This window comes from Zonotrichia albicollis, chromosome 10 (genome assembly GCF_047830755.1).
Source record: "Zonotrichia albicollis isolate bZonAlb1 chromosome 10, bZonAlb1.hap1, whole genome shotgun sequence".
In the NCBI taxonomy this organism is placed as follows: domain Eukaryota; kingdom Metazoa; phylum Chordata; class Aves; order Passeriformes; family Passerellidae; genus Zonotrichia; species Zonotrichia albicollis.
In genome coordinates, this window is record NC_133828.1 from 3,664,625 (window position 1) to 3,680,282 (window position 15,658).

The 15,658-nt window shown below is 40.5% G+C and overlaps 1 long non-coding RNA gene across 15 annotated transcripts in view; it reads right to left on the reverse strand.

The window, feature by feature from the left end:
- LOC113459808 (uncharacterized) overlaps window positions 1-15,658 on the reverse strand; it is a 63,870-nt gene that overhangs the window by 41,549 nt on the left and 6,663 nt on the right. For 12 of the 15 annotated variants that reach the window (XR_012581881.1, XR_012581878.1, XR_012581890.1 and 9 more), the window contains 6 exons: window positions 11,555-11,652; window positions 9,671-9,729; window positions 8,057-8,190; window positions 5,320-5,444; window positions 2,517-3,911; window positions 1,008-1,265 (listed from right to left, as the gene is read on the reverse strand). This is a non-coding gene — a long non-coding RNA (uncharacterized LOC113459808). The remainder of the gene's footprint in view (window positions 1-1,007; window positions 1,266-2,516; window positions 3,912-5,319; window positions 5,445-8,056; window positions 8,191-9,670; window positions 9,730-11,554; window positions 11,653-15,658) is intronic. The other 3 variants (XR_012581882.1, XR_012581880.1, XR_012581884.1) reach the window with 3 other exon arrangements.

Genomic DNA, 15,658 nt, shown 5'->3' on the forward strand with positions numbered 1-15,658 from the left:
GACCTTGTGGCTCAGCAGATGGTCACCTTAGATGTTTTCCTGAGGGCTGGAAAGGTTGAAAGAGGGACCCCCACGCTCCTCCATTGGATCCTGAGATCCCCCTGGCCCATTGACATCTACCATCTAATGCCTGATGACAGGGCAATGGAGGCTGCATGTTTCAGCTGCATTTCTAGCACTATCAAAGCCCCTTTCCCTTGTAACTGAACTGCTCTAATTATGCACATTTCCCTTTGCTGTATTCCTCAAGGTCTTGTCTCACCAAATGATGTAACTCTTGATTACAGCTCTTGTATTCAGCTTGTACGACGAGGCTGAAATACTCCTGAACACCTTGATGACAAGTACATGGATTTGCCTGGCAAAACAATAACCGCGCTAAAGCTCTTTTAACATCCTGGTTCCTTTGCTGAAAGCATCTGCCTATACTGTCAATTCATCCCGTGCCTCTTGGGTGCCTGACTTCAGCAGGAGCATGCGAGCCCTAGACATGAATACATGCCGCTGGGGGTAGCACTTACAGTAGAGGAGGATTGTCTCATGAGTGATAAGGGTGACAGAAGTGCAAAGCAGAGCTGAGTGGATCTGGCACTCGCATTGCGAACAACACAGCATCCGTACGGGAAGATTTTCCCACAGAATGACATGCAATAATTTATTCTAAGCCCTTCCAACTTGTGTGTGGTGGGTTGTTGTTTTTTTATTTGGATTTTTTTTTCTTCCCCTCCTCTGTGAAGTTGCTGTCTTCTGCAGCTCTTCTCTAAATAACTATTTAAGATGCCACTGTTAAAATGAAATGCATGGTTTGAGGGTAAACTAACCAGTCTGACCAAGTAAATAATTACTAGTCAACACTATCCCCACATAACTACGTTCTGCAAAAGAGTATCACTGAGAAACAGAGTGGGTTTTTATACTAAAATACAATGGTCTAAGGTAATAGTGTAAAATACCTCATTTTTAACAAGTGGTTATAAGTACACAATTAAAATAAAAATATGCCTCACCAAGTTTTAAGCAGGAAATGCTGTTTTTTTCATTGCCAGCTCTGCACCAAGCATTCCAACTTCCAAAAGGTCAGAGCGTGAAGGACTTCCAGATCCCCCAATGCTGTGGAGCACAGAGGAGCAGAAAAACTCTCATCCTGAGCCAGACGGGTTTCCCAACACATCCACTGTAACGTCTCCAGCACCAGCCACCACCAGATGTTTCAGCAGATGCCAGAGTGGATGATATTAAGGTGGTTGTGGGATGCTCCTTGTCTTCTGGAAGAGATCAAACACGTTCTGACCACACATGAACTGGAATCAGATAGGTACAGGCACTGTGCCATCACTACTGAGAACCATGAATTGCAATGGGACATCCTCCCATGTACTGCTGCCCTGACCAAAACTGCTGCTGGAATAGGCAGAATTCACTGATGCCAGGGTTTGAAGTCATAGTGCAAAAGTCTGAAGACTGCCTGGACAACTACAGACACACTTTTGTCTTTCCCTCAACTTTTCTTATCTCCCCCTCCCACCTAAGTCCCTGTTGATGCTTAGCTGCATTGTTCAGCAATTTGGTAAAAATAGCTAGAAACAAAAAAAAAAAGCCCCACATATTGCCACACTTACCTGATACAGAAAGTCCGTGGACTGCAACTTACATATTTTACAAAGATCTGTAGAAGTTCTATCATATTTAAATAGAATCAAGTAAAAAACCTGTACCTTTCCCCTGGAAACTTTGCTAAGGAAACTTTGCTCACGTGTCCATGAGACGTGATCCCCTTGCCTCTTGCAGCCTGTTCTCCAGCTGTTGGTGGTTAGTGCAGAAGAGACAGGGAGTCCAATCCTGCTCTTCAAAACATTTTTGTTTCACTCTCAGGCACCTTCTGCCTTCAGCAGCCTGGGCAGAGACTGGTTCTAAAACATGCTCCTTTACACTCAAACTCCCCACCCCAAAAATGCATTGAAAGGAGGTAAGCACTCAGAATTAGTCAGTTCAGTTAGTCTGGATTTTCCTAGGCAGCAACCTCAAAATATAAGCACAGCCTTCAAAACAGGAGTTTGGAATGTCAACTAAAGGTCACAACTTTATTATTTTTAAACCAGCTAAGTAAGTGTCTTAAAATGCCCAAATGGAAAAGAAAGAGTAATGATGTAGCAGTTTGAACTATTTAACAAGTCTCAAATATGAAAATCCTTTAGAAGAAGGAAATCCATGTGGTGAATGACCAGCTCTCATCTTGGTGTAGAGTAGTGGGAAAGGAGAGGAAGAACTTTTAAGAAAAGTACTACAACATCCACAATGATTGGTGGATTTGAAAGGGGACATTATCAGAGATAACAGTCCACCAGAGAGATCTGGTGTGGATTTAGCAGACAGAATCTCCAGGTGGTTATTCTTACAGCACATAACTACAACACCATAAAGATCACACAAAAAATTATAAATATGTATATAAATAAATATGATTTTTAAAAATTACCATAATTAACAAACACAACAAAACTGGTTTGAGGAAAAACCTGTGAGGTGCTGGGCAGGTCCATTCCCTCAGATTTCTGTGATGCTCCCAGGGCATAGCTGCAGGAGCACATGAATCATTGCTCTGAGCATATGCAGATCTTTGTGAGACTGTCTTAACAGATTTCTGTAATACATACGTGATTTAAGAACACACTTTCAGTTAAAAGTTCAGTTTTTGTAAGCACATCAAAGCTTTGAAAATGTAGATTTATTTCTTTTAATTGTGCATATTAATAATATTGATATAATTATCACTATTCATATTTGAAGACTCACGAATACAAATTTTTCAAAGATTACTTGAAATTCAAAATGGGGAGTAAAGAGATCCATAATTTAGCGGGTAGAAGTGGGAGTCAAGTTTTCTGGAGCCTAATTTTCCCAGTGTTTAAATATTGCAGAGAATCAATGCAAAGCTCTGAAATGAACTTTGGAGAAACTGTTCATTCCCTTTACTACACTTATCCAATACATAAACTCAATAGGCTAAAATTCATCTACTTTACAAAGATTTGGTGCAGCTTAATAGAGTGCTTTGAGATCTTGTGATGAAAGAGTGAACCCAAGTACAAAGTAATATAATAAAGATAGCACCATTAATTAGAATTATTAAAATTCATACACTAAAATCTATAATCTAAGCAGTAGGGACCAAGTTATTCATGGGTGTTTAAAATAAGGAAGAACATTAAGAATACTAATTTTGACAACTGAACCCCACATACCAAAACTGTCCCTTTTATTCTGTTTAGTCTTTGGGGAACAGATAAGTTCACACAGAAAAGAACAATAAGCTGCTGTGTCTATAGTCTTTGATTTGTTTTTTAAGATGGTCAGTACAGCAAGTGCTAGAGAAAATTCTTCTTTTCTGGAGCAATTAGTGTTGCAATGGGGTAAAAGATAATGTTTTGTTTAATTTAAAAGTGGAGAACAGCACTCTAGCTGTCATAGGAGGTGGCTGATGGGGAGATGAAGCTGAGGGTTGGATGGGGCTGGAAGCAACCTGGTCAAGTGGAAGATGTCCCTGCCTATGGGACATCTATGGGATCTTTAACTCAAATCATTCTGTGAAAATACAGATGCTAGTGTGGGCTGCAGTCCATCCACAAGCCAGTTCCTCCTAAACATCCATTAATAACTTGGTCCCTACTGCTTAGATTATAGTTTTCAGACTTCAAGCCCTCTTGGCAATGCCCTCAAGAGAAAAAACACTTGGAGCCTTCACATGAAGCTTGCCTAAGCCATGCCTTGGCTGGAGGGATGATGAATTGCCGTGACTGTGCTCCTCTCTGTCCCATCCTGCCATCTCCATCCAGCCAAACCTTGCTCTTGCACACTAACTCACATGCAAAGCTCTTCTTGGAGGATTGTCCAACACTGGTGTCCAAAATGAGCTACAACAATGGCCACATCAGAGCTGCTGCCAGCCTGGGGACTGTGACTAACTTGTGCATACATTTGCATAAGTTATATAAAAATGAATGTATAAAGTTATATTTATCTGTACTTGTATCTGCTTTGATATGAGTGGATGTTGCTTGTCCACCCACAGCAAAAACTTACAATATTGTAGGCTTATAAATACAGAGAGCAGGAGTGCAAATTACAACAGATTTCTCCTAGGTTACACTTCAGATGTTCTTGAGGGGACTGAAGTTGTGGACAGCAGTGAGGGCTTGTAGCACATCAACAAATTGGCCAACAATGTGGCACCATTTCCAGTGCTCATGTTCCCATGAAAAATGGAATTGGTGTGATAAACACCTTTATCTCTTCATCTTCCTTCCACAATGCACTGGTCCTTGCACCAATCCCATCAGTTACAGTGCTCTGCCTGCACTATCCCAGCCCAAACTGGACACAAATGTGGGAAATCAGGGGCCAAATCCCACTGGAAGTTGGTGGGAGTTTTCTTGTTGGCTTCAAAGGGAGCTGGAACAGGTCCTCAGTGCATAGCAAGGAAGATGTTCATAGAGATTTATAAACACGATTTTTTCTTCATTTTTTACTGCCTAACTTCATATTCTCAGTTTCCTGGATTGATGCCATGGATTGCTGTTCTGTAGCTGATTTACAATAAACAGAAGAGGAACTCGGCAAACATATATTTTACTGCCAGTAACAAACACTTCAAATTCCTTCTGTATTTTCAATGAAAAAAAAATTACTAAAAAGATCTAGAGAAAATACAGTATCTAGCTTAATCCCTAATTGAAGAAGAGTAGATTGTTATGGAGACACAAATTATATTGTACATAATGAATTTCATCAGAATACAAATATAACAATATTGCTTTTTTGCCTTTCAACTAGGGAACATCCTATTTTAAACTTGGGAACCATTTAGCTTTCAGATTTCTCAAAGTATTTGCAAGGAGACTTGGAATTTCAAAGTAATTGCAAGGGTATGTGAAGCTCAAATCCAGCTTTAATGACAAAGGGGGAGAGAAACCAAGAAATCTTAATTAGCCTAACCAGCAATTACTAGATTCAGTTTCTGGGTGAACAGTGTCAGATTAGTACAAGGAAACAAAATATTCATTTAGAAAATATCAAGGTTCTGTGGGAAGGAGGAAAAAACAGGTCAGGAGAGCTCAAATTCAAGTTGCCCTTACCCCACTGAAACATCAGTGCTCAAATTGTCTGAGATAACAAAACGACTGAAAGTTCCTCATTGAGATCAGTTTGATTTGTAAATACATTTTTGCATCAAAAGACGCACAGTGGATAAATCTAATATATTTAGCTTCAGGAAGAGAATCAGGAAGAAAAATTCCCACTAAAGGTATGATTCATCCCTACCTGTGTTGTGTATACATCTATATTTACAAACACCACTATCCAGGGAACACGATCTCGTAGGTAACTGCCTCAGCATATGGAGATATATTTGTAGCTGTTGTTATTCCATGGCCATGCTCTGATCTCTGTAAAAACAGGATTAATGAGTTTTCTTGAAACTTTCATTGTGTATCCAATTGAACAAGAACATCTTCTTTGGATAACACAATATAAATTACCCAATTAAGACACATGATCTGTGTAATAAACCCACATATATAAAACATGTGCAGAAAAGGGTTTTTCAGTCCAAATGTGTCAATGGGCTTTTTTTTTTTCAACTCAAGGGAAAAAAAGTATGCCACATGTAGACTAACAGTCTCCCAAATTTCCTTTTTCTTTTTTTTCTTTCAATTACGAGAGCATTGTCGTTACACAAGTCTAAAACAGAGCCCCTCATGCCAGGATATTTGTGATTTATTTTCAGATTTTAACCAAAAAATGCATTCTATGTTCCACTTTTGGAGTTTATACATATCTATGATGTTTTAAATTTGTACAGCAGTACTATACATCATTCTGTATCACCATTAAAATTATTGTTAAATAAAAAATTAACATGATATAGACTAAGTATAGCACATAAAATGCCAACAGCTTGAAGTTCCAAAAGCAAGAATGTGATCCTTGAGTATACATAAAATGGAGGATAACAGCAGCACAGTGTTGCTGTCTCCCCAGTATACAGTGCTGGGGAAACTATTAGAAAACAAAACAAAAAAATCCCCATCAAATTAAACCCAAAAATGCTCAGTTCTGCAAATAGCACAATAAAATGCCTAGCAAACTTGTTGGAATTACCTCAGGGGAGAAAAAAAAACCAAAACAAAAAAAAAAGACAATTTTGAAGAGCTGTTACAGATTTAAACTTCACCTGTTTCATTTATGAAAGAGAAGGATTTTGATAAAAGTTAAATTTGTTCAGGCATAAATAATAAGAACCAAATTCTGAAGGTCAGAAGGCCACAGGAATTTAGGTGATAAATATTTTCTATACTGAAAAATATTTACAATAGAAAACCTCATTATTATTGTTTTCCTGAGGAAGAATATATCTCAAGCTGAGTCTTTAGGAACCATTTAAACTGAAGCATAAATTGGAACTATCATGGTGAAGTTAGTGAAAAAAGCACTATGGCCTATAGATCAAGGGGTCAGACCGGTCCCTTCTGACCTTTAAATAAAAGAGCAGCATTTTATTTAGGGCTTCTACTCTTTGTATTCTGTTAGTCCTGAGAATTCCCATCACAAACTCTGCATCATGGAAGATCCCGAGCAAACAGGCACATTTCATGAGCTGTCCCCAAGAGTTTACAGCCTTTATGCTCAGTTTTGCAACTTGCAGTGAATGAAGTTCCACACAAACAGGATCATTTTCCCAAATTCAATGATAACACAATACTGACTTTCATTGTAATGGTATTTCTTTCATTTTGCCATCACAATATTTGGGACTTCAACTGCATTCCTTGCTAAGTGGCCTATTCTGTTTAGCTCATACGAGACTCCAAATTGCCATTTAAAATTCCCAAGTTTATTGGCTGTAACCTCCTGGTGCCAGCTATTTGAGACGACAAACCAGAAGGCAGGAAGGGCACTGTGATGGAACACGACATGTACACGTTCCTGGAGAATACACTGGAGGCTCCTCTCTTTCATCTGACCTCTCCAACACTGAAACGCTCATTACATTGGCCAGACAGATTATCCTCACATTTGAAGCCCTCAAAACTTTCCAAGTTACCCAGGGAAAGATTTACTAATGCTCATTTTGGCATATCTGGGCTAATGGTGTGTCCCAATTTTAGTTACAGACACATTGAATGGTTTGGGTTGGAAGGGACCATTAAGGCACATCTTGTTCCAACTCTCCTGCCATGGGCAGGGACATCTTCCACTATCCCAGCTCCATCCAACCTGGCCTTGGACGCCTCCAGGGATTCAGGGGCAGCCACAGTTTCTCTGGGCACCCTCACCTGGCCCTCAAAGGGAAAAATTTCTTCATATTCTCTAATCTAAACCTGCTCTCTGTCAATGTGAAGCCATTCCCTGGCTCCTGTCCCTCCATCCCTTGACCCCAGTGTCTCTCCAGCTCTCCTGGAGCCCCTTCAGGCCGTGCCAGGGGCTCTGAGCTCTGCCTGGAGCCTTCTCCTCTCCAGGTGAGCACCCACAGCTCTCCCACCCTGGCTCCAGCCCTGGGAGCAGCTCCATGGAACCCTCTGGACTCTCCCCACCAGCTCCACATCCTCCAAAATTGGGCACCCCATGGCTGGTTTCAGTTCCCATCTTTGGAACAGCCACTCTTCCAAGGTCTCTGCTGTCCCTTGGAGGTCTCATGGTGATGGATTTCTGGCTACTGGGCAGGAACTGCACACAGCAATGTGTTCCAGCAGCACAGTTCACGTCCCCAGGATTGTTGTATTTCTGCTCACCACAATAGTTACTAAAACTTGTGCTCCAGACTGGTGGGATTCGGCTTCAATTTTTAGCACACTATTTTCACTGCATCCTACACCCAGCCACAGCTTATCTATCATTTGATTCTGACAGATACATATTTTATATTTTGACAAGCTGCCCACTTGACTGCTTTCCTGTGACATCATCTTATCTCTGAATGTACCAACCTGTTAATAACTTCATTTTCTGGTTGAGTTTTTCCAAATTAAATTAAGCAGGCGAAACATGTTAAGCTCACCAAGTCCTCTTAACACTTCTGCTGAAGGGCATCCTCTGATAGCTTGATTTTGAAAAGGGCAGCACACAACCTGTTCAGACAGGGATCTGGTCCAAAATATCAGGTTTCTTGAAGGTAGAAGATTTCCCCCGCAGCTAAGAAATACAAAGAGGACAAAACACACAACACAAAAACAAAAATTAAACTTTTACCATCTGATAACTGATATTCTAAAAATTGTATCATTATTTAATGGTACTTGAGGAAAATGCTTATGAGATAAAAAGGAGCAATAAAATCTAACAAACTGATTTTCAAGTTTTCTGTTGTAGATAGATGCAAGTTAAATATAGTTCAATAGTAGCATGAAATAATATTCTGTCTTATGACAATAAAAATCAGCAGAAACTCTTCCTTCATGTTGACTAAAAAAGTTTTACGGAAAAAAATCTTCTTCCTGAATATATTATATAGTAGTAATTAAATATAGGCACTGTCACTCTTATCTTATTCTGTAATTGGCTTTTCTGTGGAAGCAATACTGCACTGGACATGAAATCACAGGACAGTGACAAAATTTAATTGGGTAACACGGACACAAAATCAGAAAACCAGGCTCTTTTCCCAGTTGCAGGGCTCAGAACATTCCTTCCCATTCTGTGCCTCACTCTGCTGCCATTTAAATTGAAAATGCTGCACCAAGAGAAGGAAAATCAATATGAAAACACAGTACAAGTTATTTATTTTTTTTTCTCCAGTTGTGTTACAATGTGAAACAGAGCACTCTTGGTTCCTGGAGGTTTTCAGTGCTCTTGGGCTGTTTCAGAAATAAAGTTTGGCATTCACAGAGCCATGATCACAATTCCTGACCCACTTGGCTGCCGGCAGCAAGGGAGGAGTCCAAAGGAGCAGAGCCATGCTGTGCCCAGAGGTGAATCAGCATCCCTGGCCATCCTCTCATCCTGGGGACAGTCCCAGGATGGACCTCTGCCCTCCAGACTCATCCTGCCTCGGAGGAAGGGCTTTGGCACCTGCCCACACAAAGCCAGCAGCACCATGACAAGGAGAAAGCCCAAAAGCACCAGAAAGGAGCCCAGAGTCTCCAACCCCTCCATTTTCACTGTGTGCCTACAACCTGCTCTGCCCTGAGAGGAGGGATGATGAACTGAGAGAAAGGCTGATGATATTCCCCTGGACTCACTCCTTTGAAAACCTGAACTGCACAAAATGCCCCAAAATAAATTACCACCACAGTGGGACTTGGTTAGCATTTATAGATTGCATTGCTTGGTATACCTGAAAATTTCCATTTAGTGCCAAAATCCTCACTCCAGACAGTCCAAGGAGAGTGTAACTTTTATCTTTAACAGGGTGTCAGACTCTAAGAGGGGTTCTGAGAACACAGTGGATCTCACTGGGCTTTAGACCAGCAACATTCAGAGATGCTGAGTGTGAGTAATGCCACCCACCACTGGAGAAAGTGGCAAGAGTGTGCCAGAACCTGCCAGAGCTCCTCAAGCTCAGGCCTTCCCTACTCCACTTCTCTCCACCAGGAATTTCTAAACCAGCCTTATGCTTCTTGGAAAACACATTAAGACTCAAAAACCTGAGTTATAATAAATATTTTTTCCTTACCAACGCTAAAACAAGTTTTTTATGGTGCTCAGAATGGCCTGATTCCATCCATCATGCTCCTGTAAAAATCCAAATTTAAATCATTGAGGGCTTTGCCTAGAAAGGAAGTTCAGTCCTGAGGCAGAAGAAACATGAGATCAGAGACCAGCTACAGAAAAGGCTTTTATGCAGAGATCTACTACGGGGTAGCCACGTGCAGCATCTGAAATACATGTTTATTGTATTGGGGAGTGGAAAAAACAATCCATAACTCCAACTTGTTTGAAAGAGATTTAATTAGAACTAATACAAATGCATCTTTCCTACATGGTTGATCTAATCAACAGTGGCAGGTTTAATTACAAGCCTATTTAAGGTGAACATATTGCATTACCGTGGAAAAGATGCATTATTTTACATTGTAGGTGTACCTCCTACTTCTCTATCTGTCACACAGGCAGTGCCTATAATAGCTGTTAATGTAATGTCTCTTTTTCCAAGCTCCCTTTTTTTTATTTTTTTAAGTTTTTAAGGAGAATCCAGAGGAATCCAACCCAAATCTAATAATTGCAATCTATTCTATTTTTTTTCCTTGCTATTTAGTTTTCACCACAAAGAAAATGACAGGTCTAATATGAGGCTCCTGAAATGTAGTTACATCTAAGCTTCAGCGCTCCAGAGCACATAAAATAAATATATGATCAATGAAATGGAACATGACAAAATGTTTCATATTGATGTTATTTTTCTTTTCAAAACGTCTTTTATGGTTAATGCCCTCAGTCACTTTTTCCATACATTTTCTTTTTTTTTGTAATATATAGCTTTCCTAGTTCTGATTTCAAGTTCAGGGTGCCTGGGGAGAATTGGAAGATTTCTTCAAACCAAGACTGTTCCTTCAGCCTTTCACATGAGAAAATTGTTAGGCGCATTAAAGTATTCCTGACTATGTTGCATTCCTTTGTTCAGAGTGAGTTTTGGGAACACATCCTTTTCTCATTATATTTCCATAAAATATATTTGATCTATTCTATTCTTAGAATACCTCTGATGTGGTCTGTGAATGGAGCACAGTATAAAAATATTTCTTTTTTTTTTTTTTTAATACGAGACAAAATGTTTCCATTTCTTAGACACATAAAAAGTCGCTGTATAGCGGTCCACGAAACTAAAACTTTACAGAGAGTGTTGGTGCAACTCGGCACAGATCTCAACAGCATCCAGTTGTAACTTGGAGCCCCATCAAATCCACAGTGACAGAGGGAGAAAAAGGGAGAGGAACAGAAAAAAAAGGAAGAGAAATAGAGAAGGAATGAGACCTGGATAGTACTACTGGGAAGCGGATTTAAATTTAGAAGCACAGAAAGATTTTAACCATGTGCCTGCTAGAAAAAAGTAAATCTACCCTAATCGTGATTGGCAATAAAACCACCTTTGGAAAAAAATCTTAAACTTTCAGAGCACAACCCAGGATATTCCCAAATGTAGGCAGATATTTGAAATGGTCCCACAGACAGAGCATTGCAGGAATTTAGGAGATTTCTTCCCCCTTTCACTTCCCTATCTGCTGATTGTTTTTTCCTTCAGGACCTTGAGAAACACGGAGCAGCTTTTCTGCAGCTCAGGCTTGGCTTGGCTGTTTATTACTACACCCATAAAATGATGGTTTTGATCAATCCCTTCCAGGACCCTTTTATTCTCTGAAGTTTTCCATTCACCCAAGGACTCTGCTCCAATCTGAACACAAGGACAGGAGCAGGTCTGGATTCACCCTGCAGAGTGAAACGCCCTGCAGGAATCTCCCTGCAGGAATGTCATCTGATGGGAGCTGGGAGCCTGCAGCAGCCCAGCTGCCTTGGGTACTGACCACAAATGACTTAATCCCCAGCATAAACAAGGCCTAACCTTCAAACTCATCTGCTGATTCCCTCGCAGCTTCCTACTCACAGTTCACAGGAGATGACTTCTCCTGGTTCCCACGACTGGAGAGCCAGGATCAAAGGCTGGAAGAAAAAAGAATATAAGGCTTTTTTTGGGTTTATTTTTTTCTTTTTTCTTTTTTTTTTTTTTTGTCTTTAAACTCAGGTTGCAAAAATCTTTGCTTCAATCTGCTGAGGTGTTTAAAAAGAAATAACCATATAAAATTTTAAGCAGTAAGAGGCTCGTGTAGGTACAGGCAGCAGTGACTGCATGGGGTGCAGTTTGTGCCTCTCATTATCCTCAAAAATTCATATACTTGTTTTTGGTTGTTCAAGAGACAAACTGGCATTCTCTCTATTTGAGTAACCAGGGCAAGCAAGTAAAGTAGGGAGGGTTTGATATGTTCAATTTTTAAAATTCTCATCAGAACTGAAAAATATTAGAAAAAAATTATGCGCACAAAAATGTGAAATCAGTGAACGACAATTTTTTTTTTAATTGCTGTATTTCACTTTAGAGAAGTGGCATACAGTTTATGGTCTCAAAATCAGACTGGTGGTGTCTGCCTGAGAGCCTTCTGTGCATCAGCAGCACAAAACATCTGCCTGGTCCTGCACAAACGGCTGAGCCTGGAAATGTGGGAATTATTCACATAGGTGTGTTGGCAGGGCTGTGTCATCCACCCCATAATGCACCTGGTTGCTATCACTTTTACTTTAAAGAGCACTAAAACTCAGCTAATAAAATTTAAAAAGAAAATCATATAAAGTGACATATAAGCAGGTTTCACATGAGAATAAAAAAGCTATAGCGTGTTCTCCGACACGTGAAGTGTACATTTGCTTTTATCAGGCTTTTCCCAATTAAAATAATGGAAAACATTCACTACCTAAAAAAAATATTTTAAAAACCCCTCAAACCAAACTGACCCACGTTAATAAGTAATGCATGTGCAGCAGGATCAATCTGGCACAGGAAGATTTTTGCTCCCCTCTATGAAATTTTCTTGGGTAACACTCGACATGACAGATTTCCTCACATAAAGGGACTTATTTGAAGGCAGGTTTTTTCAGCCAGGAACTCTCCATTTCCAGCAGTCATTTTAATTGCCATGTGGCACTTTCCTGCACTCAGCACCCTTGGCTCTGCTATTGCCATCCCAAAGGCTTCAGCAATGCCCATCCCAGGGGATCCCAGCACAGCAGATCCTCATTCCAGGAAGGTGGGCTGTGTCATACAGCTGGGGGACACTGTTTCTTATCCCTGAGAGTGGTTCTGTGAGCACTGCTGATGCTGGCAGGAGCCAAGAGTACCCCAGCACAAACCTGGCTGAACTGCTCTTGGAGGGTGATGCAATGCAGCCTGAATAATTTAAATTAATTAATTAAAGGCATGATAAGTGATCACATAAAGCTGTTTGAACTGTCCTTGTCAGTGTGAGGCTGAATTTTCAGCACTGAGAATCACAGAATATCTTGAGTAGGAAGAAGCCCATCAAAGTCCACTTTGCCCACTAAAGAGGCTGTGAGCTCCGGTCCTCACTACGAGGAGCTGGAGAATCTCTGTGTGATGGACACCATCTCCCTGCTGTCCCTCACCCTCACAGCCATGCCCCCAGCCACCTTTGGTCACCACCAGCCCTTCCCAAAGCTCTCCATTCCCCATGTCTGCCCACACACGCTGAGTACCAGAGGATGGAAAGCCAACACCTCGAGTGAGAAATCCCAAAGCATTCTTAGGGGTGAGGCTTTCTCCACTTCAAAGAAAAAGCAACTCTCAACCAGAGTTCAACCAGAATTGAAATAAAATAAAGAATCATATGCTTCTAAAGTCCCTCTAAAGTACAGGGACATTGGGATCAGCTCTAGCATCTCAGTGCTGCACATCTACTGATGTGAAAGGCACAGGCCAGTGACAGAGTGAGCACTTTGCTTATTGACATTTCTTCCTATCAGCTCAGCCATCTACAGGATCAATCCCTTAATTTGCAACATCTTTTAAGCATGTCAGAGATCAGAAATGAGCCATATCTTGGTTGTTAATAAGTTTCTATATAAATCACTGCCTGATTAAAAACAAAACATAGTATCCTCCAGTAATGATCAAACCCTACAGTATAGCAATGTTAATGACCCTTTACTGTGGAACACTGGAATATTTTTATAATAAAGGTTATGACTTGCATTGTATTTATTGTAAGCAGGGGTTTTATATTCTAAAAAAATCAATATTTTAATATGTAACACCTAAATATATGACCTTGCTATGGCTACATTTCAAAGGCAATGTGTGTGTTCCATTTCACTTTTTTCTTACCAAAAAAAAAAAAAAAGAAAAAAAAGGTGCTCTCTCTCCAGAAAGTTGTAAATATCCTAGAAAGCCTGTTAATCATGAAATCCTGCAAGCTGAAATTCGTTTGGGGTGAGGGGAATCTGATTTGCAGCAAAGTGCCTTTGTTCCAGACGCAGCGTGCCCGTGCCAGCAGGGCAGCGTGTCATGCCTGGTTACATGTGTCTTGTCGGGTTAAAATGATGTTCCTGACATACCCAGGCTCGCTGCCCCATCTCCATTATGCGTCAGGCTGCCCATTTGAGGAGCATTAGATTTTAATTTCCTCACTCTTGGCGTTGCATGGGTTTGCCAACCAGCGAGCACGACTGATGCCCTCTTCTGTCACCGGTCCCAGTGGAGACGGCCCAGCAAGGCTCCTGCACCCACCAGGAGTCCAAACACACTTAAATCATCCATGGCAATGGTCCAAGCAGGGAGGAGAGGTTGTACAATAAACAGCTGTGTCAGCTGAACATGACAGTAGGGCTTGGTTGCTCCTTTCCCAGAGCCCTCCCTGAAAGCTCTGCTCCTCAAACAAGAAATAACCAATGCTTATGATTAACACCAGTGTTGGGTTGGTGGGGAGATGGTGTGCAAAACTTCATGGTTAGCTAGAAAGTGTAGATTAATTGAGCAAATGTGGGCTTTGGTCCCACTGAAAGCAACCTAGGTATCATTGTTCTAGGATTATTGTTCTGCAACACCGTTCTCACACAGCTCTCACAAACACATCAGTCTCTACTACTAAAATTTGCTTCTGTTAAATTCACATAAATTCATCCAAATATTCTGCCTCTTTTCCTCTGAAATCCTGTTGCAATCAGCCCAGTACACAGGGCTGGCTTTGGAATAGCCAAGCATCATTAGTAAACAGATGCTTCCTTACAAGGACATTTTGGATTTCTTTTCCTGCTTACGTACTAGTGTTGAAATGTCCCAACTCTCACCAAAAGGCTGAAGGCTTAAATGTGTATTTGGCAAAATAGTAACTTCTTCCTCTTTATTCTGGATATAAAATTGATAAAAACCACAGCATCAAGTTTTTATGGGGCTACCCAGATAATTTGACAAAGTGTCAAACAAACATTTATGCATAAGAGGCAGAATTTTTTAGGTTCCCCTTAAACCAGAGGCCTGCAGAAAAAGGCTTTGTGATAGATATGGGTACAACTTCCACAAACACCCAACCCTTGCCTTATTATTTATGTGCCCTCTCCATACATTTGGCAGCCAAAAATGTAAGTTCCCTTGAGTAAGGTGTTCTAGAGAGCATCTCACATAAAGCTGCAGAGCCTTCAGCAGAAGCAACAATGATTTAACTTTCTAAATTCCTGCACCAGAACTACCTCCCCTCTGGGAAAGGGACCCTAGACCACAGAAATTTACATTATGCATTATTTATAGAAGCACAAAAATAAAGCAAACATGTTCATTAAGTGAAGACTTTTGTACAGCTGACTTTGCAAGTATGATCCATGTTTGGATCTTGAGCTGACATACTTCAAACCTGACAGAAACCAATTTTATAAAAGCAAAAAGGAACAAAGCAATGAATAATTAAGCTATCAAGCATAGCTACATCACAAGTCAATGTTTCTCCAGCAGCAGCAGTTGATGTACACTGTATTATCTCATACACTTGGAAAAAGTAACAGATATTACTTGTTGCTGCAAAATTCTAACAGCAAGCCCTGATTTTTCAAGCTGATGTCAGTGACACACATATGACAGGTGATCATAAAGGTACTTGAGCAGTTA